The sequence below is a fragment of the Macrobrachium rosenbergii genome, chromosome 6, assembly GCF_040412425.1.
Source record: "Macrobrachium rosenbergii isolate ZJJX-2024 chromosome 6, ASM4041242v1, whole genome shotgun sequence".
Lineage (NCBI taxonomy): Eukaryota > Metazoa > Arthropoda > Malacostraca > Decapoda > Palaemonidae > Macrobrachium > Macrobrachium rosenbergii.
This window is the reverse complement of record NC_089746.1, coordinates 29,704,012-29,728,885: the sequence shown is the minus strand read 5'-3', so window position 1 is coordinate 29,728,885 and position 24,874 is coordinate 29,704,012. Positions and strand designations below refer to the sequence as shown.

The 24,874-nt window shown below is 36.4% G+C and overlaps 2 protein-coding genes across 3 annotated transcripts in view; one reads left to right on the top strand and one right to left on the bottom strand.

Annotated features, from left to right (window-relative positions):
- Positions 1-9,491, bottom strand: part of LOC136839408 (uncharacterized) — a 200,424-nt gene extending 190,933 nt beyond the window's left edge. The window contains exon 1 of the mRNA XM_067105406.1: positions 9,339-9,491. The gene's annotated coding sequence lies outside the window, so the exon portion shown is untranslated. The remainder of the gene's footprint in view (positions 1-9,338) is intronic.
- Positions 8,168-24,874, top strand: part of LOC136839407 (patched domain-containing protein 3-like) — a 179,576-nt gene continuing 162,869 nt past the window's right edge. Inside the window, exons 1-2 of one of the 2 annotated variants that reach the window (XM_067105404.1) lie at positions 8,168-8,244; positions 17,827-17,914. The gene's annotated coding sequence lies outside the window, so the exon portion shown is untranslated. Of the gene's footprint in view, positions 8,245-11,273; positions 11,456-17,826; positions 17,915-24,874 lie in introns of those variants that run through there. The other variant, XM_067105403.1, reaches the window with a different exon arrangement.

The window sequence follows — 24,874 nt, the reverse complement described above, 5'->3', positions numbered from 1 at the left end:
GATTTTAGACATCCCATTACTGCATACTTTTCTGAAACCTAAATAATACTCTTCCCAATTTGATGAGTTACAGATCTCTATAGCGATCAAATACTTATTTATAAGGGTAGAGGACTGAACATACATGAAATGAAAGCGTAATTAATCAGATGTCCGGATCAACTTACGATAGACTAAAATGCTTGTAATGTGACACCTTAAAGAAATGTGTCAATGAAAGATCTTTTCCAGGATGGATGTTAATTACGTGAAGGCTGAAAGATTTTGGCCCTTTCTTTCAAAACAAACGTGGATCACAGGCTTGCCATCAGTTTCATACAGCTGTCATGATTACTGTTCCCTACGTAAACGAAGTCTCAATCATGATTACTGTTATCAGTCAGAAACAGGACGGTTAAAAAGTCGAATTTACAGTACCATACTAGCACAGTATCCCAGTGCAACCATTTGGTGCCATCCAGAGATGAGGGTCTGTGGCATACCTCGCTATGAGGCAGACGAAACCGGATGCGATTCACTGCTTTTAAGTCAACTTTCCACTGAATTGCCCTCTCTCTTTCTCTCTCTCTCTCTCTCCACATCAGACTTCTTAAGTGTATGTTTGAACACTTTACTAATTCCGCTCATTGGGCTAAACAGCATTTTAGACGCAAATACCAACGTGGCTTAGATGATGCGTATCTCGTGATCTGCCTACGAGAAGGCTGCTGAGATTGAGATGTACTTCTGTACTTAGATCCGCCTGATCTTTATATACTGTAACGCTCTCATATCTTGGGGATGTCGGTCCTCTGTAATGCCCTCGTATTTTCAGGGGCTACAATGTCAATGCTCTCTAAAGGTAGACTGGTCTCTCTTCCTTTCCGTCGTAAAATCAGTTGTTTATCATTTCCGTAGATTTCAGTTTTGAGACGCTTCCCAGACCGAATAAATGTGCTCCGTGTTTCCCGATTGTTTAAAAGTCTTCATCAAGGGGCAGGTTAAGTATCGCCCTGCAAAAGGTCATTTAACTCGCTCTCTCTTTTTCTGATAAATCCAGTATGGTTCAGTTGATCTGAGCGGTCAACGATCTACCTGACTGTTAGTTGACTGTTGTCGTTTTAGCATGTTTGGTGTAAAGAGGGAGAGCGAGAGGGGAAAGCAACAGACGTGAGTGATCAGCACGTCGACAAAATTAAAATCATGCCAAAATGAAAACCAGGAGCCCCTGGACGACGTAATCCTCACTACACCGGTATAAAACCATTTTCATAAGATATTCATAAGATATTTCTCTCTCTCTCTCTCTCTCTCTCTGTAGTTGTTCTTACAATGACTACGTTAAGTATTTACTACCTAACTTCGTCTCCCCGGGCCATGATAAAAAGATATACTAAGAATGTTTGCCCAACGCGCAATGAGACAACAATACCAGCAAACGCGCAGAAAGGATGACAGCTCTTCAAGCACACAAGCAGTACCAAGTGAATGGATAATTAACATCTTTTATTCATGGAATCCGTACTGACACCTTGGAAAACTCATGGCCTCCCCTGAGAAGTCCACATAGTCAGCAAGTCAATGCCAATAAACACAGCCATGTTCAACGGAAGACTCCAGTTTACATTCACGCAGTTCTGGGACGATAGCAATTTAAAGATGGGGTGTTTGCACGGTTTATGGTGTCTATGCATACAAACTCACATGTGTTTGTGCGTCCATATAAAAAAATCTATGTATGTGTCTGTGTGCATGTATACATGTGGTCAATGAAGTATATGTTCCACTGAAAGATCCTCGCAAGACCTCCTTTAAGATTTTTAACGTACAGGGAGTCCCTATGCATAAAAAGTTCATAATACGTATTCATCTAAAAAAAAAAAAAGTTTAGGCAAGCGTCAGGACGCGCATAAGTGAACACTGGCACATACGCTTCACTTAAGAAATATTTTTAGAAGCTTCCAAAGAGAGAGAGAGAGAGAGAGAGAGAGAGAGAGAGAGAGAGAGAGAGAGAGAGAGAGAGAGAGAGGTGGGGGCGCTCTAGCTGGTGTTCGGGTCTAAAATAGTGATTACGCGTTGGGGTAGTATTGGAATATTTTGAACTTTATGATCGTGAAGACAGTGTAATTTACAAACTTCATGGTTAAAAGAATGTTCTTCCTTGCTTTCTCCGATCATTTTGGGATATTCTGGGTAGTTTCGGTATATGGATGATTGCCTAGTAAAAGATGTTTTTTTAATGTCTTGAAGCCCTATAGCTTTTTGTAAAGCATCCAAATAAAATCTCATTGCAACATAATTATGGAGAGCATTAAAATCATAATTACTATTTTTATCATTCAAAAGAATTCTTTATTACGATGTTATCCCATGAAGTATCCCTCCGAGTACTGGGAACGGAAATGCAGAGGGGGATGAAAGTTTTATTACAATTTTTATGACGAAAAAATGAAATTAATTTTTGTGATGCATATTCTAATTAACTTTTACGTTAAATTATTTGGCAAAATTCTGTTTTAATGTCAAAACGCCGTAATGTGATCTAACATTAATTGTTCATAAATGCAAGCTACTCGATTCTTCTTGTTTATTAACAGACAGACTTCGCTCGGCGCGTTTATTACCAGTAGAAGTTTAAACAGCAGTAGAATTTTTTTCGCTGTCTTTTTTCTGCAGGCGACGGACTAAACTGCGGTGACGCCTCAGTACCAATCCTATCATTAATCCCTATAATAAATAAGACCTTCGAATTCAACCCCGAATAAGGAATTAACAGACAATCTCGGAAGCTTTAATAAATTATGTCAGTTATTATTTCTACAAGTATTACCTCCACAACTAATGAAGGATGGTTGTAAACTTTATATATATGAAAGATTTGTAAACTTTATATATATATATATATATATATATATATATATATATATATATATATATATATATATATATATATATATATATATATATACATATATATATATATATGTATATATATATAATATATATGAATATATATATTATATAATATATATATATATATATTATATATATATTTATATATATATATATATATATATATATATATATATATGTATATATATATATATATATAATATATATATTATATATATATATATATACATTTATATATATATATATATATATATATATATATATATATATATATATATATATATATGTGTGTGTGTAAAAAAAACGTAACCAATTCCTAAAACAAATGGGAATATAGACTCCAGATGCTTGCTGAATTTTGGATCAAGGTTTGACTTGTACTCTTTGTAAGAGAACATACTGACTTATCTGCTCGGATGAAGACTTCCTACCGTCTCGCCATGGCCAGACACTAAATCATAATAAATATTTTGAAAAATTTTGCAAGGTTATGCAATTCTCGCACCCAGATGTTCTTTTCCCTCTAACTCTTTCCTTTTCCTAACAAAATGAGCTTCTGGGTGGTGGATAGATAGATAGAATATAAAAGCGCTGGGACCTATGAGGTCATTCAGCGCTGAAAGGAAAATTGAGAGCAAAAGGTTACAAAAGTTTAACAGGAGGAAACCCTTGCAGCTGCATTGTGGACCAACTGTAAGTGGGTGGAAAGTAAGATGGAAGAAAGAATATGAGTGGAGTTACAGTAAAAAGGAATAAAAAGGGTTGCAGCTAGGGGCAGAAGGGAGGCTGCAAAGAACCTTAAGTAATGCCTACGGTGCACCGCGTGGGGTGCACTGACGGCGCTAACCCCCGACGGCAATAACTCCCTACGGGGTCTGGATGGTGGACTGGTTGAAATTAGTCTGGCCTTACACCAGCCCGTACCTTTAACTTAGGACAACCTCCAAATGTGGTTAGGTAATAAAAGAGTACAAGAGGCCTAGTGTGGACCTCTGAACCGGACTAACCGCGAGGACAATAATCATCTAGAGTCAACCTCTTATCCACTGCGTGACTTCGACAATGATTCAGCCACACCATCTACTGTTGCACTCATTTTCAATTTGCCTCCAAGCCTCAGTTTGATTCTATTTTGCTCACTTTACATCAATTCATTTCCTTAGGCTACGATGATAAGGAAACCAGAGCCCAATAATCTGGATTTCCTTGGGCAAACATTAACACCAAGCGAACAGATTCGATTTAATTCATGAAGAATTATTTGACTGCCTGAGTCAAATTGAGTCACTTGCAGGCTCACTTCTCCATAATTACAAATGGTATCATTCTATCATACTGATGGCTACTGCAGATGCCAAGTATAGTTTTACTTGGCTGATACAGGGGTATACAGTATGGCCGAAACAGTGATAGTGCAGTTTTCAGTTACTCAAATATGGGTAGGTCATTTCTTTTTCGGGGCGTTTAAGTATTCCACAGCCTTGTGAAATACCGAATACTGCAATCAAAGTACCATTATATCTCAGCAGATTAAGCATTTCCTATAAAACCCAATCTATTGAGGTCTTATCCTCAGAAGGGCCTAGAGTACTCAAGAAAGGTATTCAGCTATAGATGAGCAGAGCTAAAGTACAGTAAAATGTGCTTTTGGAATGTTAGCTATGAAAGCTGGTGTACTTGAAACAGCAATGGAAACAATCGAAACCAATAGTTATAAGTATCTGTGTGCTTCATAATAATCATTCAGCACAAAAAAGTTCACCTCTCTAGGTAACAATGATTTTGAGAGTTGATTTCCACTGTTCAGCCATAAGCCTGGCACCAAAAAGAAGTACAAGGCCTACAGCAGAAACTGTCAGTTCGTGACACCCCAATGTTATGCGCGTATTGAGTGGAGACGAACTGCCAAAATAATTAACTACGCTTTCTAGTGCGCCAAATTTAGGATGAAGATACCTTGGAGACACCTTTCTGCATAACAATTCGTGGAGACAAATCCCCAGGTTCAGGCAAGAGGTCGCCTCCTAACCATGATGGTAATATTTGTAGTCTAGTACGATCCAGTAACCTGTCTGCCAAGAGAATTTTAACTAAAAAGCCTTTATTTGCTTCTTCATACTCTGGCTTGAACACTTAGATAAGGAAAATAGTGGCAATATCATTTGCAAAAATTAATTACGTTTACAAAAGTTATGATGGATAGAGCATATCTATCCATCATAACTTGAGGGACAGTCCCTTGCGTTATAATCAAAAGTAATCGTCGTGTAGTGTGAAATTTTTGTTAATTGAAAATGTACAAAACATTTCAGGCCAAGGTGCGTTTTTCCTTCTCCAAACCATCCAAAGAAAAGTCATCACGTACAAAGGACATAATACTCTAGGTCAGTGCTTCATATGAATTCTTGGTGTTCTGGCAACCGAACTCGCAAAGACTTCCGGTTATATCTGGAACCTCCGTTGAAATCTATTGAACTTTGTCTTGCAATCACAACTTACCCAAGGCGACACACCCGGTGCCTTCAGCTACTTGTCGTTTGATATTTAAATTGTTATTTCGTGTTTATTATGCTGATTAATGGAATGGAATACAGAATTTAGGCCAAAGCCCAAGCGCTGGGGCCTGTGAGGTCATTCAGCGGTGAAAGGGAAATTGAAAGCAGAAAGGTTTGAAAGGTATAACGGGAGGAAAGCCTAGCAGTTGCGCTATGGAAGAATTATGCTGATTAAATCAGTTCTTCTTCATTCGTTCTTCCAGCTCTCAAACGTTGCAAAACTGCCTCATATGCATTTGCAAACAAGGATTTAGAATTTAAAAATATGTACTGTAAGAAAAACCACTAAACCCTGTAGCCATTTGATAAATGAGAATTAATAAAGGCAATTCGGATGTATTTTCCTTCAGCCTAAAATCACTTCTTCACACAACTTATATCACGTCCTGGATGCACCAGGGTTTCTCCTCTGCTGGAACATACTTCTCATGACTTGGAGAGAATTCCAGATCCATCCGTGAATAAACAAGATATAACCAGACTTGAGAGGGGTGTTTTTCATCACTGTTAGTTGGTAAAATCTTATGATTATCTCTGTACAAGTTTTGAATGAAGATACAATACGTTACTTTCAATAAATCAAATGAACATCCCTACTTTAAGAATTACCATTTTCATTTATTAGTTGATTTCATATTCTGTGTAAACTTATCTGACTAAATAACCCAACGTTGATCCATATGAAAGAAGTGCAAAGAATATTACAAAAACAGCAGAAAAAGTCAGTGTTCGTACTAAACAGATAACATCAGGAAAATAATCATTCATGAAAAATAGGTTATGAAACAGTGCATATTGTTTTACACCTATTCTGGTATGTTTAGTGATCAGCATAACCTCTTGAGGAATGAAGGTGATTGTAGAATAAGTGAATTAAAAGTCGAAATCAATAGGACACTACGGCATTCGCGTCCTTGAAACTCTCCCTTACGCCAGCTTATTTGTCACAACATCGACGTCGAATCCGTCAGCCAAACATGGTTACCCGAATGCTATTTTAGTCATACGCTGCGTCATCATGTTAAAGTTTAAATATCGTCTCCCTACCTGATAACTGCAGAAGCCTTCTCAGTAAGGACTTCCTGGATAGCTATTGATTTTAATCAAAACTAGATAAATCTGCATTTTTCATATATCATGGCCCACTGTGTCTGTTTTGCCGTAATGTTTACGGATATACTGTGCAACACGGTATGATTTGACAAGTTCCTTCGCTACGGCATCCATATTTCTAGACTTAACGGTGGTTTGATCTATCTGGAAATATTACTGCTTCCTCACACTATCTTCGGCGTAGCGCCGAAGACAGTGCTTGGTTCATCCCAAGGCCATTATAAATTTAGTAACTTATGTGTCGGAGGCCTCTTATTTGATTACACAGCACTGGGTTTAAGGACTATCGTTAACAAGGCTAACTATGAAACTTGTACAAGATTCGTAAGGTATGTATTGAAAGCTACTTGATCTTGACCTGATTTTAGGATCAATTTTCGGTTTTGTTAGCCATAAGCTTCGCAACTTACGAGTATATGTCAGGGGCTCCTTCGTTCATCGAATTCACGGCAGATAATTTTTCTTGCTAAGTGTTCTACAACCTATGCTCTTTCATCCATTAAGTGACACGACCGCTGGCCTGGGAAATGAGATATATAAACAGGATGTGATGATGCTACTGTTGTTGCAGTTATTCATTCCTACAATTGGGTTAAGGTGTTGCTTTCAACCTCAATAGTGACCTTGACCAGCTCAGTAAGTGCAGCAGTTAGCAATGACAAAAGCTAAACTCTAACGAAAATAAAGGGGGTTTCATAAGGTCAAACGGTTTGTCCAACCCGGTTTGCCCAAGTTGTTTGTCAGTGCGAGTCGTGCAGTTGACAAGCGAAGATGCCTCTGGACCATGACACTGTTATCGCTCTTGGTTTAGCGGTGGCACCAAGGAAAAAAAAAAAAAATGCTCTAAGTGGAGAAAAGACCAAATTTCTCATGCAAACTTGCTTGTTGATTTGAGATCACAGCCACACGACTGGCGTAATTATATGAGAATGGATGAGGCAGCATATTTAGTATCTCCTGAAGGGCAGATAAACCCCTTGTTTCCGGATATCTTATCGGCATATTCTTTAGATTTAACGTTCCATAAAGCTGTATGTTCTTTACATTTGAGGATAAATTCCAATAAAACCTCCTTCTCATTCCTCTTTACTTTATATTCCTCAATATTCATACTTGAGACGGGAAATATAGATAGTCTTTTCAAGTCAACATCTCAATAGATACCGAGGTTTGATGTTTGCCGAGTGCCAACCGTTCACACGAGCAAAGTGTATGTGGATAACTTAAGCCCCGCCCCCAAAAGTCAGGCAGAGCTAGACTTCCTTCAAACCGTTTGTTAACGGCGTTGACCAACCAAATACCCCGTTCACACAGTCAAATTTCATTTCAAACACGTGTTAGTAAACCGGATTGAGCAAACTGTTTGACCGTGTGAAATCCCCAATGTCTTTAAAAGTAGTCGATCTTTCAAAGGTAATGGTACCTTAATTAATCTGATTATTCGAAGGTGTTACCATTTTTACGTATCACTCGAATAACCCTCTGCTACCAAAAAGGTGGCTGTTTTTCGTAAGGCTTCTTATATTTACAGTGATGATGCATTAGTACGACATTTTTTCAGTCATTTGTACGATCTTTACTGGAATATGGGTATAGCATATGGAATCAATGACAAGGAGTTCTCTCATACGTACGTGTGACTTCGGGCGGCACAAATTACTAAACTGCAGTGACGAATTCTAAGGTAGCAAATTACTTTTTTCTCCCCCGTTTCATTATTATAAGAATGTGTTATTTTAGTATTGCAAATGAACAATTACTGTACAATATATTTCGAAATATTAATGTTTCTAGGTATACTGTAGTTGAAGTAAAGAAATTTGCATTATAATCTGTATGAATTCAAGTAATGTAAACAAACCGACGACAGACAAAGCTATCACAGTCACTTTTAGGTTTTGGAACGATACTTAGTATATAACAATCAAAATACCGGCCGAAGCAGTAAGCTTTAGCCTAGCTTTTGCTAGGTCTATGTATATTGTTGCTATCCTTCTCAAAGACTATTTTTCCCTTGGCATGATGATCCGGTAACTACTACCATGAAGAACTCTTTTATAAATATTCGAACTTAAGTTGCGCCTAAAATGAGGTCTAAACGATACAGTATAGTATCTTACCAAATGAGCAGTTTGAGGGCATTATTGTAGCCTAGGCTACCAAACTTCATTTTCCTGCTACCACCAATCTCTGAGACATATCGTTAGATGAAAACATCCAATAAACCTAGATTTGTTACACAAAATTACAACTATTTTTATTATGTATCGAATAACAAAAGTTGTTTCCTACGGTTTGTTTAAGTCGACCAAATGTGAGGTTTCGGAATTTCGTCGAGACTCACTTCTGAGAAAATGCTTGTCAAACAACTCTAACGTTCCCTTTACATGTAAAACTAAAAAAAAAAATATGGCATATGCAGTATCCTATAGGCCTACCTATTGCAAATAATTCTTCACGAAACAAATCACAACTTTTGCCCTTAGGCTATGCATCACGGTAACGTGTTGATACAACGAAGATTGTTGACAACCAGTAACCTATAGGCCTGCTTACAACACAACATTTTTAATGACAAGCAAGAACTTTCTTACTTTATATTAAGTGGCATATATTAATGATGTTCTGATTTCAAAACCGAAATCGCGACTGCATTTATCTGCAAAAATACTATGCCTAAAATATAAGATATGTTTACAGGGAAAGCGCCTACCTCCAAAACATTCTTCCGACTAGCACAAAATCGTGGTTAAATACAATTCAGTATGCTTTGCTTACCTGTGAAATGCTACTCCATTTTCTCTTGAAGAGATCCTTTGTCCACCTCTGCAAGCTGCACAACGTACCGCTATGACGTAATGAACAAAAACAAAAAATCGCAATTCACAGCACATCTTTAGTAGTATCCGCGGTTCCCGCCTTTCCGGTCTTGGGTGTTGGAAGACGACAGTACGCGGCTGCAAACAGCGCCCCCTGGCCCTGGTGGCATCACATCAAACTACGTACCACTGGTATACTGATTACTGATAACATCTTCAGTTGCTATTGACCTTCTATGAAGTCTACCATGTAGCTGTCGACAACCTCCGGAATCTTTTAAACAAAAGCTCCTCGGAATGGTGGTTTGCTTTTGACTTGACTGTGGTGGTCATTGTCTGGATCTGACTTGTCTGCATTTCAGCAGGGATTTTTATGTCATATCCATAGAGTCAATGGTACTAGGAGATGTTATCTGTATTTTCTTTTAATCTGGCGAAAATTCACATAGAAATTCTAAGTTAGAAGTGGTCAGTACTTTCATGATGACTGTTTGAATGTAACCTGTCCGAATAGCATCATTATATTCATATAATTACTTTGTTGTCAGAATGAAAGCTCATTTCAGTCACTGAAAAATCTCCCTAATATGCATGTTATAGCTGGCAATAATGATAACGAGTTGAAAAACTATGAAAAACGGGGCTGTAATTACAAAATTAAGTAGGGGTGCCGCCGAGGTCAACGTCGTGAAGTAAGTTCGGATACAAGTTTACTCCTCTTTAACGTATTTATGCATTTTCCTCATATTTTAATGCAAATTAGAATAAATATGTTATTACCAACATAATTTAAAGAGTAGATTCTACTTTAAACTTGGAATTGATAAAAATTACTATGTGAAACTTTTGGGGAGGGAAAACGAACAGCCACTATGTCTATTGTCTAATGGCGGGAGATTATTCTCTGTTGATTTCCTTGGCAGTAGATTCTTGGTTTTGTGGGTTTTTCAAAACAGATAGTACTGGAATGCAGTGTTGCATTATTTTTGTTGGCCTTCTGTTATTAAATCAATTTAATAGTTGCTGAGGCTTTTTTTTTCGTGCATGTCACATACGTTAGCATGTACGGACTGCTAGTAAATTTTACGTTTCCCCCTTATATTTTTAGATACAGTCACTTCCATATGGATTATAAATCATTAACCTAAATTGGATGACTCATATGATTATTGGTATACATGTTTATATTTTTACAAGTTCTTTATTGTTACCAAAATAATTTAGTTTTTCATTAGATCTATGAGATTGTAGGCTTTAGATACAGTTTTGCTCATTTATGAAGCGGTGTATTCCACGATCAGGTGCAAGTTATGTTAATAGGAGAAGTGCAAGCAACATGACAACAGCACTACTAATACTAAAGGTATCTGTTCAGAACATAGTCTCGAAGTATGAAAATATATGAAAAAAAAAGTAAAATATCACAGGGAACTGAGGTCGGGCACCATCCACTATAAATGGGATAGAGGTGAAGCGTTCACTACTTTGAGATGGGTCTCCCTAACCGACATTGGCTGTTTGGTTTAAACTACCTACCTCCCCTTGAAATTTCACTAGTAATTTTTATAATTTCTACGTTTTAAAAAGAATTTAGTCTTCATAAAATGTTCAAAATTACTTTTTTCTTTTGATAATGAGCGTGGTATATTTATAAAAAAACGTTCATCATGAATAGTTTGTATTGGAAACCCACTTCAAAACGATGACTTAGACGGACAGACCGTTCACTTATGTGATTACTAATACATTTTTGCATAGTCTCTCACCTTGGTAGAAATATCAATAAGAATAATATGAATTTGTAATGACATGCAATATAGCGATGATATTCGGACGTTTTTTTTTTTTTTATACAATGCTACTTAGTTTGGTGTACTGCTACCAGGGCGGCATCGGCACTGTGTGCAGCCGCCCAGTCTTGCTGTCGTGTTCCAACACCCGGCATCCCCGGAAATTAAATGAGTGCTTAGTGTGCCGTCGATTTGTGTTTCCATTCATCATCTTCTAATGTGACGCTTATAATGGCAGAAATGGGCACAGGAAGTCTTCAAGAGTAAATCCAATAACACTTAACCGGTAAGCAAAGCATAATTTTGAGATAGTTAAATGTCCAATAACTCTAGTTGGAAGAGTGGATATGCTTCTCTGTGAACATGTCATATTTGCAGCATGTTATTGTGGCACACAGGTGCCATATTAATGATGTTCTGATTAAATTCTGAAATCAGAACGTTATCAGTCTTATATTATACCACATAATATAGAGTGAAATAAGTAGGCCCATAGGTTGTGTTAGGCAGCTTTGGAGTTGTTTCAACAAATGCACTTACTCAAGCGTGGTTTGCCAACGAAATTCCGAAACGCCATACTTGGTGATAGTGTTTTAGGAAAATGCAAATAAACCTTAGAAAGCGACTGGTATTATTCGATTCACAGTAAAGATAATAGTTGGATTTTTTATGTGTAACAAATCCAGGTTTAATTTGTTTTCGTCAAATAATGTGGGATAGATTAATAATAGCAAGAAATTGAAGTTTAATAACAAAGGCTATGGCTACGCCTATATACCCTCAAACTAGTCGTTTGGTAAAATGCAACATCATTTAAACCTTATTCCACGTGCAACTTAATTCCGAACATATAAACATAATTTTCCTGTTGTAAAAGTTACCGAATTATCATACCAAGGAAAAATAGCCTTAGAGAATGGGAACAATAATAAGCATAGGCATAGCAAACGTTAGACTTATGATTTTTTTTATTCGGCGGGAATTTTGATTGTTTTGTCCTTCTTAAAAAAGTAAATCAATAATTATTTTTTTATTAAAAGGGGGTATATAGTTGTTTACTTATATGCAAATTGATTGCTAATCGTTCAGTAAGGGAATACATTTTTCTAAGGAAGTTGTATTTTACTTTCCAATATTTCAAATACTCGTACATACAGATTAAAATAATTGAATCTTTTATGCAAAAAGATAAATATCAACATTTCAGTTTTTTTTTTGTTAAAAGAGAATATATAGTTATCTGTATGTATATAGGGATTGCCACTCCATGTTACTGACCCTCTATACTCATACCCTGTAAGTACTGCTCCTCACCTAACGAGGTTATAGCAGTGAGGCAAAGCTACTGCCGTGGATGTGTTTCTGCACCCGGCTCACGTTTCCTAAGGTCAAGAAAAAAAGTCATGGGGTTAGCACCCCCATCCCTAAAGACTTGCTGAGAAAACGAATGGCTGTAACCTCTTAGCGACACCCCTTCCAAAAGAGGAGTACATATATGATAACACAAACATTTATTACAATCGAGAGTTCCAGTGTTCTTCACAGAACTGTTAATTAATTTCATTACAATGCACCTTCACCCCAGAAAAAAAAAAGTCGACCTGCCATGCAAACCAAGTTGTCATTTCCAGCTGATTGGTGATTTAAAATCATCTCGTGTATACAAAGCCACCAAAACCAAACCAAACCACTAATAACAGGGTAAATAACCAATCAGAAGCAGTAAGACCAGGTTTGAGTTTGAGGTAACACTAGATAGTGCTCTGAATTGAAAATGCAAGATGCAGCTGCTAGTGCTTGTGGTGACAGGAATTTAAAAGAATGTCAAAATTTCATTCATATTTAAAAATAAACATTTTCAGAGAGAAGTTCAAAATACACCAATGTGAACGATTCTGAAAGTCTACATGAACTTTTTTTTGTATTTATTAATGGGCGTTGAGAAAGGCAGGGCTTAGAAAAAAATCGACCTAAATCGAAACATGCTCTCTCTCTCTCTCTCTCTCTCTCTCTCTCTCTCTCTCTCTCTCTCTCTCTTCCTTTCAATTCTTAAAATATAAGAAAGCTCTTGATTGCCAAACATACAGAAGGAGCCACCGTTTCGACAAAAATCTGCGATTACTTTACTTGGTTTCATTGAAGATTAACAGAAAAGTGCCCATTAAACAAGTTTGGTGATGTTCAGAACTAGATTTTCTCTATTCTTCTTAGGCTAATTCCCTAACCAACCCGCTAGAACTTAACATCTTAACTAAATTCAAAAATAAGCTTCATTAATGGTGTACGCTGCTATATGTTTATATCATACTTTTCACCTTATATGTATATATGCATATATATATATATATATATATATATATATATATATATATATATATATATATATATATATATATATATATATATATATATATATATATATATATATATTTCAAGACTTTACCTCATTCGCTGATAAAATCTGCTATATGAGTAAGTGAATACAGATATTAAACGAATGTTATTATGCTTTTTTCTTTATACTGTAATGTGGACATAAAACTTATGCACTGCATGAAAAAAAAAGTAATCAGTAAACACTATCACACTTCCTTAGCTGAAATGCTAGGCCGCCTATTGGAAAATTTTTTATATATCAAGCAATAAAAGACCTAATAAACCCCGACCATCCCTCGTGAGAAACAGCGGGTCATTTATCCGTTAATGGTATCGTGTGATGGTTTTTAGCGATAAAGGAAAACGACTGGATTAATGGCAGAAGTCTGGCAGATTTAGTTCCGAATTCATTCGGTCGTCGATCAACTTTTCCGGTAAGCCAGCTTAGGAACTTGTTACGAGTCCTGAGATGGGGTGGGGAGTTATCGCTTGGCTTGGTCTAATGACGTTTTAAAAAAAAATAAATAAACTGTGTTGGGTCATCTGCCTGGGAACATTAAAATACTGTGACATGCGCCTGAAGACTGGTGTGTTAATGCATGTAACGTATGCTATTCATGGATTATGACTGGGCGAATATTAAGCGGAGCTTCCTCATTCTGCATTATTATTATTATTATTATTATTATTATTATTATTATTAAGACGTGTGTGTGTGAGAATCTAATTTATTTATGAAAGGGCGGTCTCATACCTTCAAAAAAGACGGCAATATAAGAGGGTCGAGATATTATGTCTTAAACCCGGGGCTGGACGGCGGCAAATGTAAATGTGGGGATTACTGACCGTAGACTATCGGTGTTACACACAGGAAAACGTAAATGGATATACAATGAAAGTCTGTTACAAAGAGAATATCAAACTTGCTTTGTGGTAAGAATAAAATGCCAATATCTTGCCAATAAACTTTGCCAAAAAAATGTGCACAAATGAAAACTCTGAGAATATAACACATTAGTGAGTAAATATCATTTTAAGATCGCTTCTCCCATGGTTTACTATAACACGCACTGCCAATATATATGGACTGTGGCTGCTATTCGAGTATCTTGAAACATTTTCCATTTAGTGAAATTTTTTCATTATGTTAAAAAGTCATAAAAAATATTTATGTATTTTGCTTATTGTGCAAAAATCTACTTTAAAAATGCTATTTGAGAATAAGGAAAATTATATCCCCATCTTTCACAAGAGCACACAAATCAGCTGTGGCGGGGAGTAGCCTGAGATGAAATAGTAGATGGGGGCCAGCGACCTCATCCCAAAATATTAGCTGTGAACCGAAAGGATAACTCCTTCTGGCATCACCATGTATATGAGTATGTTCTTATAAAAGACAGGCAAAAGGACAGACATTGTTTCACATTGTTGTCAAATAGATACGGTAGAATAAATTGCGTGGGTTTGTGAGTTGGAATCTTGGCCAAAACTCTAGGGTTCAGTATATACATTAATGAGGTGCTCACTTTGATGACGGAGGTGACATCTTTATATAAATGAGAAAGGAGACAAAACTGAAACTTTGCCACCAGAAAACTATAAAAAATAAAAACAGGTTCACTGTATTTATGTTGACCTCGCATTTCAGTGTGCATATGCCTCTTTTGTAAACCTCCTGTTGTTTTGCTAGTTTCTTGAATTATTTAATCTATATAAATTATAAATGTCTTCCTACTGATAATTCTTAATAGAGTTCTGGTAAGGGATTTTTTAAAGCAAAGCTTCCTGCCAGATTTTGACGTCATCTGATAACTACCTGTTTTGAAGCCTTTTTATTTCATTCTTACTATTGTGGTACCTTGTGTGAATTATTTTCGTATCTTAAAAGGCATTGTAAAAAAAAAAAAATCTTATCTCCTCACTCATGGAACTGTCTTCTTTCTAAAACCATTTAGAAAATTCCCTGTTTCTTTATGCTTAGTTCATCAGCTACGCAGCTATGGCAGCTTAGTGTTATTTTCATATTTCAATCGGAATTACTATCAAAACTCATCATGCTTCTCTTTAATTAGGTCTAAAGCTCTGACACGCATCACAAAACTTTAGCTTTCAAGAACAATGAAGGTAACGCTTTTATTTGTTGTACAAATACCCCTAAAACGAGCACTCCAAAATCCACTTTCCGTGACGAAAAAGAATGAGGCAACTGACCTTCAGTTTCTCACAAGAAGAAAGGTTACAAGTAGCAGGAAAGGAATTCAAAGGCGGGTCAATAGACAAAATAAAGAAATAAAAAAATTACAATGTCGGCGCTAAAGTCTTTTATTGATAGCTATAGTTGGAAATAATCTCGTCAAAGCTTCATGGTGGCCTTTCGTGGGTCAGCTTAAGGAAAGGGCTGAGGAGAAATTGATGAAAGTTGGCTAAGAGAATCCGGCATGTCATTAGTAATGAAGATGGAAAAAGCGAAAGAATTCACATCACGTTTCAGAGGAAGTAGACTGTACTTGAGAGAGCAGGTAAGGGGTGGATTTGTTGAGGATATTTGAGCCGTGGAAGAAACGTTGTGCTGGCTTTGAATCAGACAGTGAAGTCACCTTAAGATATCAAGACAGATTTAAAAACTTATACTCAGCATCAATAAAAGAAATCAAAATAAGGATGGTTGGTGATGAGCGAGATACCATATCTTCAAATACTAGCAAAGGTGAATTTTTATTGATGGATATGTGCGAATTAATATAAGGTTTTATATCGTCATGCGTATATATGTATTCATACCTCATATGCACGTATGTAGCCTTTAGTATATCATGAAGACCTGAAGGACCAACCAGGCCGTATTCATTATCCTGACTACATTAAATAAATAGGTATTTTTTGTTTGATGGCAGTAGAAAGTCGTCAGAAGTAGGATGAAATGCAGAGTATATAGCAGAAGCGTAAGTAAAAAAGAAAGGGCCTTAGTATCTAAGAAGTAGGTGTGTGTGTGTGTGTGTAAGGTAGATGTGAATAGTGGAGCTTCTCTGTATGCGTAATTCGTTCAGTGTTCTAATGATGGGGCTTCTGTGAACCATGATAACTTTATACTGTAGTATTAGTTTATCGCACGGAGTCTCCATCCTTGATAATTGAATGATGGCTTGGTTGATATCTCCTTTTCTTCTGTAAGTACCCTGTTGTTCATGACAGCTGCTTCTTCCTAAATGGAAGGGTATTGCATGATTAATCAAGTAGTTATAGACTGGACGTTTCAGCGAAACATTAACAACAGTATAATTGTACTGAATATGCATAATAATACATTAGAAAAATTATTTCCTTATATGTATAAGTAATCCAAACTGACTGATTGGAAATTGTCCTCAAGTCAAGAAAGTGAGCCACTGTTAAATATGAGACCTTACGAGAATTATGCAATAGCCCCTTATCATGACATACTTTATAAGTAAGAGAACAAAAACCAAATGTAGGCAAAGAAAGAGAAGCCTAGGTCCATCCATATGGATCTCAGGCAAAACAAGTAATATGTATCACCGCAAGTAATTAATGCAAGATACTGAGTAGCTAATGGTGGCAATTAATCTTCTTACAGGAAATTGCCTCACGGAGAAAAATTTTGGAAACAAAGACATGAAGTCATTAACGTCAGGAAAGAATTTCGCCACAGGAGTCCTGCCGCTAGAAAGGGACCACCGATTACCACCTACGGGTGAAAGTACTGTTTCGGTAATGAAAGGCTCAAAAAGAATGCTGTTCCTTCGGCACCCTTGAACTTTGGTTTTTAGAATCGGTTTTTTCAAGAGGACTCTGAACCCGAGAGTAAGTCGCGCTAAGGAATGCTCGGAGGAATGGCTAATAGCAGGGAACGGGAAGGCTACTTTGATAGCGCTGGACCGTTCGCCATCGCCATCGCCAGCTTATAGCACTGTAATATCGCGAGGGTTGCGCTCGAATCGTTAGGATAGAGCGATTTCACCAAATGCTTTCTGTGAATGGCTTTTAAAAGTACGATGACCATAAGCATGAATACTTCATCTTTGTACTTTTGCATCTGTCTTTCATCCAGATTCTGCTTTTTATGTCTTCTAAATAACAGGTGTTGTTTGCAGGTAGTAAAAGTAGGATAAATATACCGTAAGCTTCCTTTATAGCTACCTTCATCAATACTTACTTTCTGTATTCAAAAGTAGGATATATTTAATTTAGGTACACTTTTTATTTGTCATCGTCAAAAACCAACTTTACAAGCAGTTTAAATATGTGATGAATTTATTTCAGGTATCGGCTGACGATATTTGGAACAGCAGCTCTGATTATTTCCCCTCAGAATACTGTCATCCAAACGTGCATCATCGAGGACTCCCAGGTAAACAGAATTTCTGTCACATTTGCTCGTCTGATTGGTATAAGCAACCTGCTTATCTATACAGTGAATTAACCTTCTTTAGCAATACCAGTAAACATAGCACAGTTATGGAAATTTTGCATTAGCGTAGTAGATCACGAAGGCTTTTACCAATATGCATATTCCTGTCAACTAAGAAACATGATACGAAGCTTGTTTGAATTTATTAAGTTCTTGATCATTAATTCAAAATTGATATTTTTCTTCCATCTCCAAACCCACGGCCCCCTACTACCTACCCCCCTCTCTCTCTCTCTCTCTCTCTCTCTCTCCATCAGCATCAGAAGCACTGTAGAGAGAAGGCATATCGATGTAGCAAAAAAAATCCAATCAAATTATCGCCTAAATATTGAGCATCTTATTAAAAATTAATGAATAACGAAATAAACATGAAACACGAATAAGTTCCTCTATAATTCTCAACTGCATAACGAATAAAGACCAGAATGGTTATATTATAAAAAACCAAACGAAACTACCTATAAATAGAGGAAAAATCGAAACGGATGTAAGCGTCATCGAAAACCAGTTTGTTGTAGTTAGTCTCCAACTCATTACGAATAAAAAAGTTATAGGACAATGACAATAAGCTATAAAACCAAATTACTTCATGACTTAGTGTATCAGTATATTATGAAACTAAATAAATATAGAAACGATCGAAATGACTGTAAATCATTTGGAAGACGATGACCAAAAAGCCACGCTAAAGTTGATAAAACCTCTAATGCATTATGGGTAATCTCCGTAACAATTCAGCGAGAGTGGATTGGAAAGGGACTATTGTAGCTCAGACCCGTTACTTAAAAGATTAGTGAGGACCAATACTCTGATGACCCTTAGGACATCATTTAGGGCGATAGCCCCTTCGTGTTTTTCCTCTCCCCTGCCAACACACATCCATTAAGTACAACACTTACCGTTGTTTTTACCTTATGCTATCTTATTTTTGAAAGAGAGTATGCTTGTAAACTAATCCTCTTTTTTTTAATCTGTCTTTAGGACATTTTAAATCTAATTCTGTTAAACGCATTATATATATATATATATATATATATATATATATATATATATATATATATATATATATATACAGTATATATGTATACGTATATAAATATGTATATAGGGAAGGGTTGCATAGAAACAAAAACGAAGGCAATTAGTTAATAGTAAATTGTACTCTTGATGCGTTATGTTTTCCCAGTCAGTTTGAGATAAAAAGATTATCATTTTCACAAATTCTCTGTTCAAAATTATTTCCCTCGGAGACCAGACAATAGTAACTTTGTGATTTAAAACCCTTTACATTTTAATAGCAATTAACTGTGCATAATCAGCGTCGGTCTTTTTTCCCACGAAACTCATTAGCAGCCTTATAACTCGGGACATTTCCCCGAAAGTGAAAGTTCAGGTTCGCTCAAATATTTAATGACACGTCAAGGTTACAGAAAATAAACGAAAATGTTTCACTTGATTTTGATTAAAAGACTGTGGGGGCCTATGCAGACGAAGATGGTGCAAGCCCTCATTATATTCCGGAGATATAAATAAAAAAAACCAAGCATCACAAATGTTGAAACAAATACACGATGAAAAACAAGATACGCTAACCGGGTTTCACGTCATAGTTTTTTACTTGACCTTAGCGTTCCATCATTCGGAAGGGCTTTCGTTGGGTCGATTTTCCTGGAACGGAATTGAACAGATGGTCAACTGGAGACCAGAGTGCAATAACTATGGGTCTCTCTCTCTCTCTCTCTCTCTCTCTCTCTCTCTCTCTCTCTCTCTCTCTCTCTCTCTCTCTCTTCCTTTATGCAAGGGAATGAGTGGAAAGAATTATAACCATATGTCTTCACGGTCTTGCGGTATTCATAACTCGAGTAAGTGGATGTGCTGTACAGAGTAACCTATAATGATTTATAACAGTAGAATTTCTCTTTTGCCTTGTTTGCTTTAATATGATCCTCAAGATCAATTAACGGAAAGTAAGTAGCGGAGGATGTAGTACGAATGTTCCAACTCATCTGTAACGTATCACTAAAAGCATCTTAACCATTGTAAAAGCTTTTGGAATTTTGGAACAGACAAAAGAAAATCCAGGATACCGACCGTGGTTGGGAAATTTGAGATAACAGGAGGTAGAAAGTGATCGATAATGATAAGGAAAAATGACCGCGCACTCTGTCCCTGTCAGGGACGGGAATCTGTCCATCATTACGAAAGCTTCGATTAGGGGAATGATATGAACTTACTTTGAAAGGAGAGAATGTCGGGCATCAGCGAGTAATTAAAAAATGTCTTTATGAAAGGATGAGTCTATGCACGTACATACACACACACATATATATATATATATATATATATATATATATATATATATATATATATATATATATATATATATATATATATATATATATATAACACGTGTGTATTTTTTTGCGTGCTACGTATTACAAACAAGGACGTGTGTTTGGTTGTGTATATAACCATTTCGTCGCCTACGTAATATTTCACATTTAGCGTATTTTATACAAGTGGCTAGGGCTTCAGTTGAAGGAGTATTGTCTTGATCATATACTTGAGAAACTGGGGCCTTAGGCAACGTGGGACGCCTTTCATAGATCGCCTGGAGCATGATTACCGTCCCACATATTTTCTTTATTTCGTAAAATCATTGCGTAAGACACGACGGACCTGCTAAGCTAGTACCTACAAGGCGCCAAGAAGGAATTGGCAATTCGGTGTTGTCAATTAGGGTGACAGAAGACTTTGCTTCTCTCGTTCAATTAGCCAATGTTAGAGGGGAGGTGGCATTTCAGAGAGTTTATTTTGCCAGCGTTACAAGGAGTTGGCATTTCTTGTTATTCAGTTATTCAGCGTTACATGGGAATTTACATTGTTTTTATTAAGTTACATTTCTGTCTATTCGGTCAGTCTGTATTACAGGAGAGTTGTGATGTCTGTGTGTTAGGTTACCGTATGGTTGTTCAGTTAATCCAAGTTACAGTTAGCTGGCATTTCTGTATGTTCAGTTGCTCCGTGTTACAGGAGAGGTGAGATTTGTTCAGTTGGTCCAGGTTACAGGGAGTTTCATTTCTGTTTGTTCAGTTAGTCAGTGTTACAGAAATGTCTGCGTTTCTGGGTGTTAAGACAGCGGAGCTGGCATTCCTCTGTATTCAGTTAGTCCTTGCTATAGATTTTCAATTAGTTTTGCTCAGTTAGTCTGTGTTACAGGAGAGTTGGAATTCCTATAAATAAGGTTATTCCATGTTACAGGGTAACTGAAATATCTGTCTGATTAATTAGTCCGTGTTACAAAGGTGTTTGACTTTCTAAGTATTCAGACAGGGAAGTTGCCATTAGTGTGTGTTCAGTTAGAGTACCATGTCACAGTAGATTTTATGTTACACAGAATTCTGTATTTCTTGTATGTCAATTAGTCCAAGTTAAAGGGGAGTTGTATTTTCGTGTTACATGGGAGTTTGAATTTCTATTTGTTTAGTTATTTCCCACTGAAGGGGAGTTTGTATTTTGTGTTCAGTTAGTCTGCGTTACTAGAGATTTTGTGTCTGTGTTCAGTTTGTATTTAGAGAGAATTACATTTTAGTTTTTTCAGTAAGTTTGTCCATGTTAAAAGGCAGTTTCCATTTTGGTGCGTTCAATTAGTCTGCCTTACAAGAGACTTATCATTCCTGTGTGTTCAGAAAGTTTGCAGTTTCGAATGTTCAGTTAGTCTGTAGGACAAAGGCGTTTGCATTTCGGTGTTTTCAATGAAGGCAAGCCACAGGAGTTTGTCTCTTGATGTCGTCATTGAGTCTAAGTCACAGAGGAGACTGCATGTCGGTTTATCAGTCATTCGTAGTCACAGACGAGTTTGCATTTCGGTGTTTTCCTCAAGTCTTGTTAGAGTTTTGGTGTTTTCAGTGAGCCTAAGTCATGGGCAAGTTTGCCTGCATTTTGGTGTTTTTAATGAGTACGTGTCACTGGGGACTTTTTGGTTGTGTGTTTTCAGTCACTACGCCACAATGGAATTTACATTTCAGTTTTTTCAGTTATGAACGTGACATGGACTTCAGCTTTACGAAAGATATGGTCGCATATTAGCCCCTCTCACAGGTCAAATAGAACCTAACAGTACTTTTCCTCTTATCTAGTATATCGTGTGCCTCAGCTAAAGAACGCACAGCAATATAAACTTGCAAATCCAATCCTTGACTTCTCATCATCATTACGCAAGCTTTGATTCCCACGGCGACTGATGTGACATAATCCGTCAGTTTCCAGTAAGTGTTGTTGGCTTGCTTTACATGACAGGATCTATGGCTGGTGGCCTTAAGTTACTTACTAAACCAAGCCTTATGGTTGAGTAAAGAGACATTGAAATGCTACTGTCAAAGTGATGATGTATACAAATATACGCCGCTGAACGCATTGCGCACACATACACACGGATTTGTGCGTGCGTGCATGTGTGAGTATGTGTACGGACTCGTTGAGAAACTAAGGAGGAATGTCATCTGGTCTACGCCTCCCCCGACTGTCGTGGAATCACCAAAGAATGAAGCAAAGAAAAAATACTAGCCAAAAGAGGGCTTTATGCAGAGAAATATAGGTATAGTGTCGATATTCTCTGAAAGGAATTATGAACTTATTTAATAAATAACATTACATAGGCTGCTCAAGTATAAGAGACTGTGCCCACAGGAGATAAGTTTCCTTCGAAAACAATGGGATATCCGCGGATACCATTGAAGCATCTGCAGCACATTTGCGGGAGATTAATCAGTCACTGAGTAAGTCAATTATCTGACTAATTAATACCGTGTTATTTGGAAAAAAATTTGAGAGAGAATACTATACACATTTCAAGATTCCGGGAGAGAGGTTTCAAGCACCCAGCAGGCTTTCAAGATTATTGCTGTTATGTCTAACTGTATTTCTAAGGATTGTTTTCGACGGCTAATCGAATGTGGTTGTTATTGTAAACAGTCGTGTAAATGTTGATTGAATAAGCGTTTGTTTTGTAATGTTTGCAGTAATAATAACAACAGGTATTCAAAAAGAGACGCCACTTGAGTCTATAAATATCCATAATACGAAGAACAGAAGTTCGATTATCTACCACACAAAATCAAGATCATATCACATTGCAAGTTTGATCATTTTCATAGCAGTGATCCTCACATTCCTCGCTTCTCTGGCCTAATTCCAGCTACTTATTTGTTGCAAGAAAGGGAAAGTTCATTTCACACTGATAGGTAAAAAGAAAAAAAAATACTAAGAAATCTTTACCGATATGAAAACGTTTAATGCGTGCCTCTTGAGTAATCGCGGAAGATGTTGCGCCGTAACGGTTTATCTTTTTTTTTTATGTGAACTAAACAAAAATTTATGAAGATCATAAGTAAAGAAAATTCCGGCAAAATTTCAGATGTGTTTGCTTTTAGTACTTTATCTTATATGTTCTGTTGAGAAGTACACGTGAAAAAAAAATTGACTCTTAGGTGTTTGAAATAAAAATAAATAATAGATATGATCTTAAAAAAATAGAAGAAAAAAGGAATTTAAAAATGTAGAAATTAAGCAGTGAGTTAAAAATGTAGAAATGAAAAAACTATTGCAAAAGTTAAGATGAAAACGTGATTTCAAAAGAAAGTAATGAACATAGTTTTTTTTTTTTTAACTCGTACGGAAATTTCATTGGGTTAAATGAGGCCATTTGTTGCAAATTCTGGAAAATTATTTAATTCCGTAACCTTCCTTCCATTGGTGTTATTGCAAAAAAGCAATTCTACTTCATAATACAAAAACACTGAAGTACTGCATGAACGTTTAAGGTTGTTTGTTCTGCCAATGAATTTCGTATGTTCAAGTGAAATATTTCTTCATTCACTTTACCCTTGCTGTTACACAGCTCTTCGCGTTTCAAGATATTGAAACGCAAAATGTTTATAATTGGTTAATGAAGCCTTAGTACAATAACAGTAGATTGTTTGTGATCAAACCTAGTGCTTTTGTGAAAAACTTTATTCTGATGCGTAAAAACTGTAAACAAGGCATAAAATCGTAATTTTTTTTTTCATCAGCAAAACATGAGGAAATATAACTGCAAACAGTGACGAAAATCATAATTCTTTCACTAGCATAACGAGGTCTTTAATGTCTGCACCAATAATAAAATAGTATTTTGTTATTGTTTGTGTGGTCATGCCCACGTGAGCTGATAAGTAACACCAAGCCTCAATGAGTCCGTGTCGTATTTGTGCGACTTAATGATGCCAAAATATTTTTCATCTTTTTATGAAGATGTTTATCTCTAAAACCATGAATTTCCACATGTCAGGGAACGACGTTGTAAGTTTTTCATTTGTTTGTCAGTACAAAGAGCGTTAAAAAAAGGGAAAAAAATCGTAAATAAATTTAACGACTTCCCAAAAGGCAGATATATAATTTCCGCAATTATATGTACAATTTAAAGAAACACAAAGTTACTGACTGATTTTGCAACCAATTATGCTTAAATGTAACCAACAACCCGTAAAAGGTTGCTAAAAAGATTTTACATTATCAGAAAATATGAATCAATATAACATTTCGATAAGTGCAAGAGTGGAATGATAAAGAAAAGACACTGTGATTGCAAAACGAAAGGACTTGAGGGCTTTCGGACTGTGAATAAGAATGACCGAAATTACAGCTACTTTCAATGCAAAACGTTCAAGGAAATGAAAGTAATGCAAAATAAAAAAAAAAAAAAAAAAGAGGGTTGACGGTATTCAGATGTGCTGCCAATAACTGTCTGCAACCCTCAGTAAGCAGAATACTTAAACTGAATCTTACTTTCACCTTATTCAGCTAATAACTAAGACAAAGCAGTAATATCCCGATCCGAACCTCTTCCTCGTCATGAGGTGA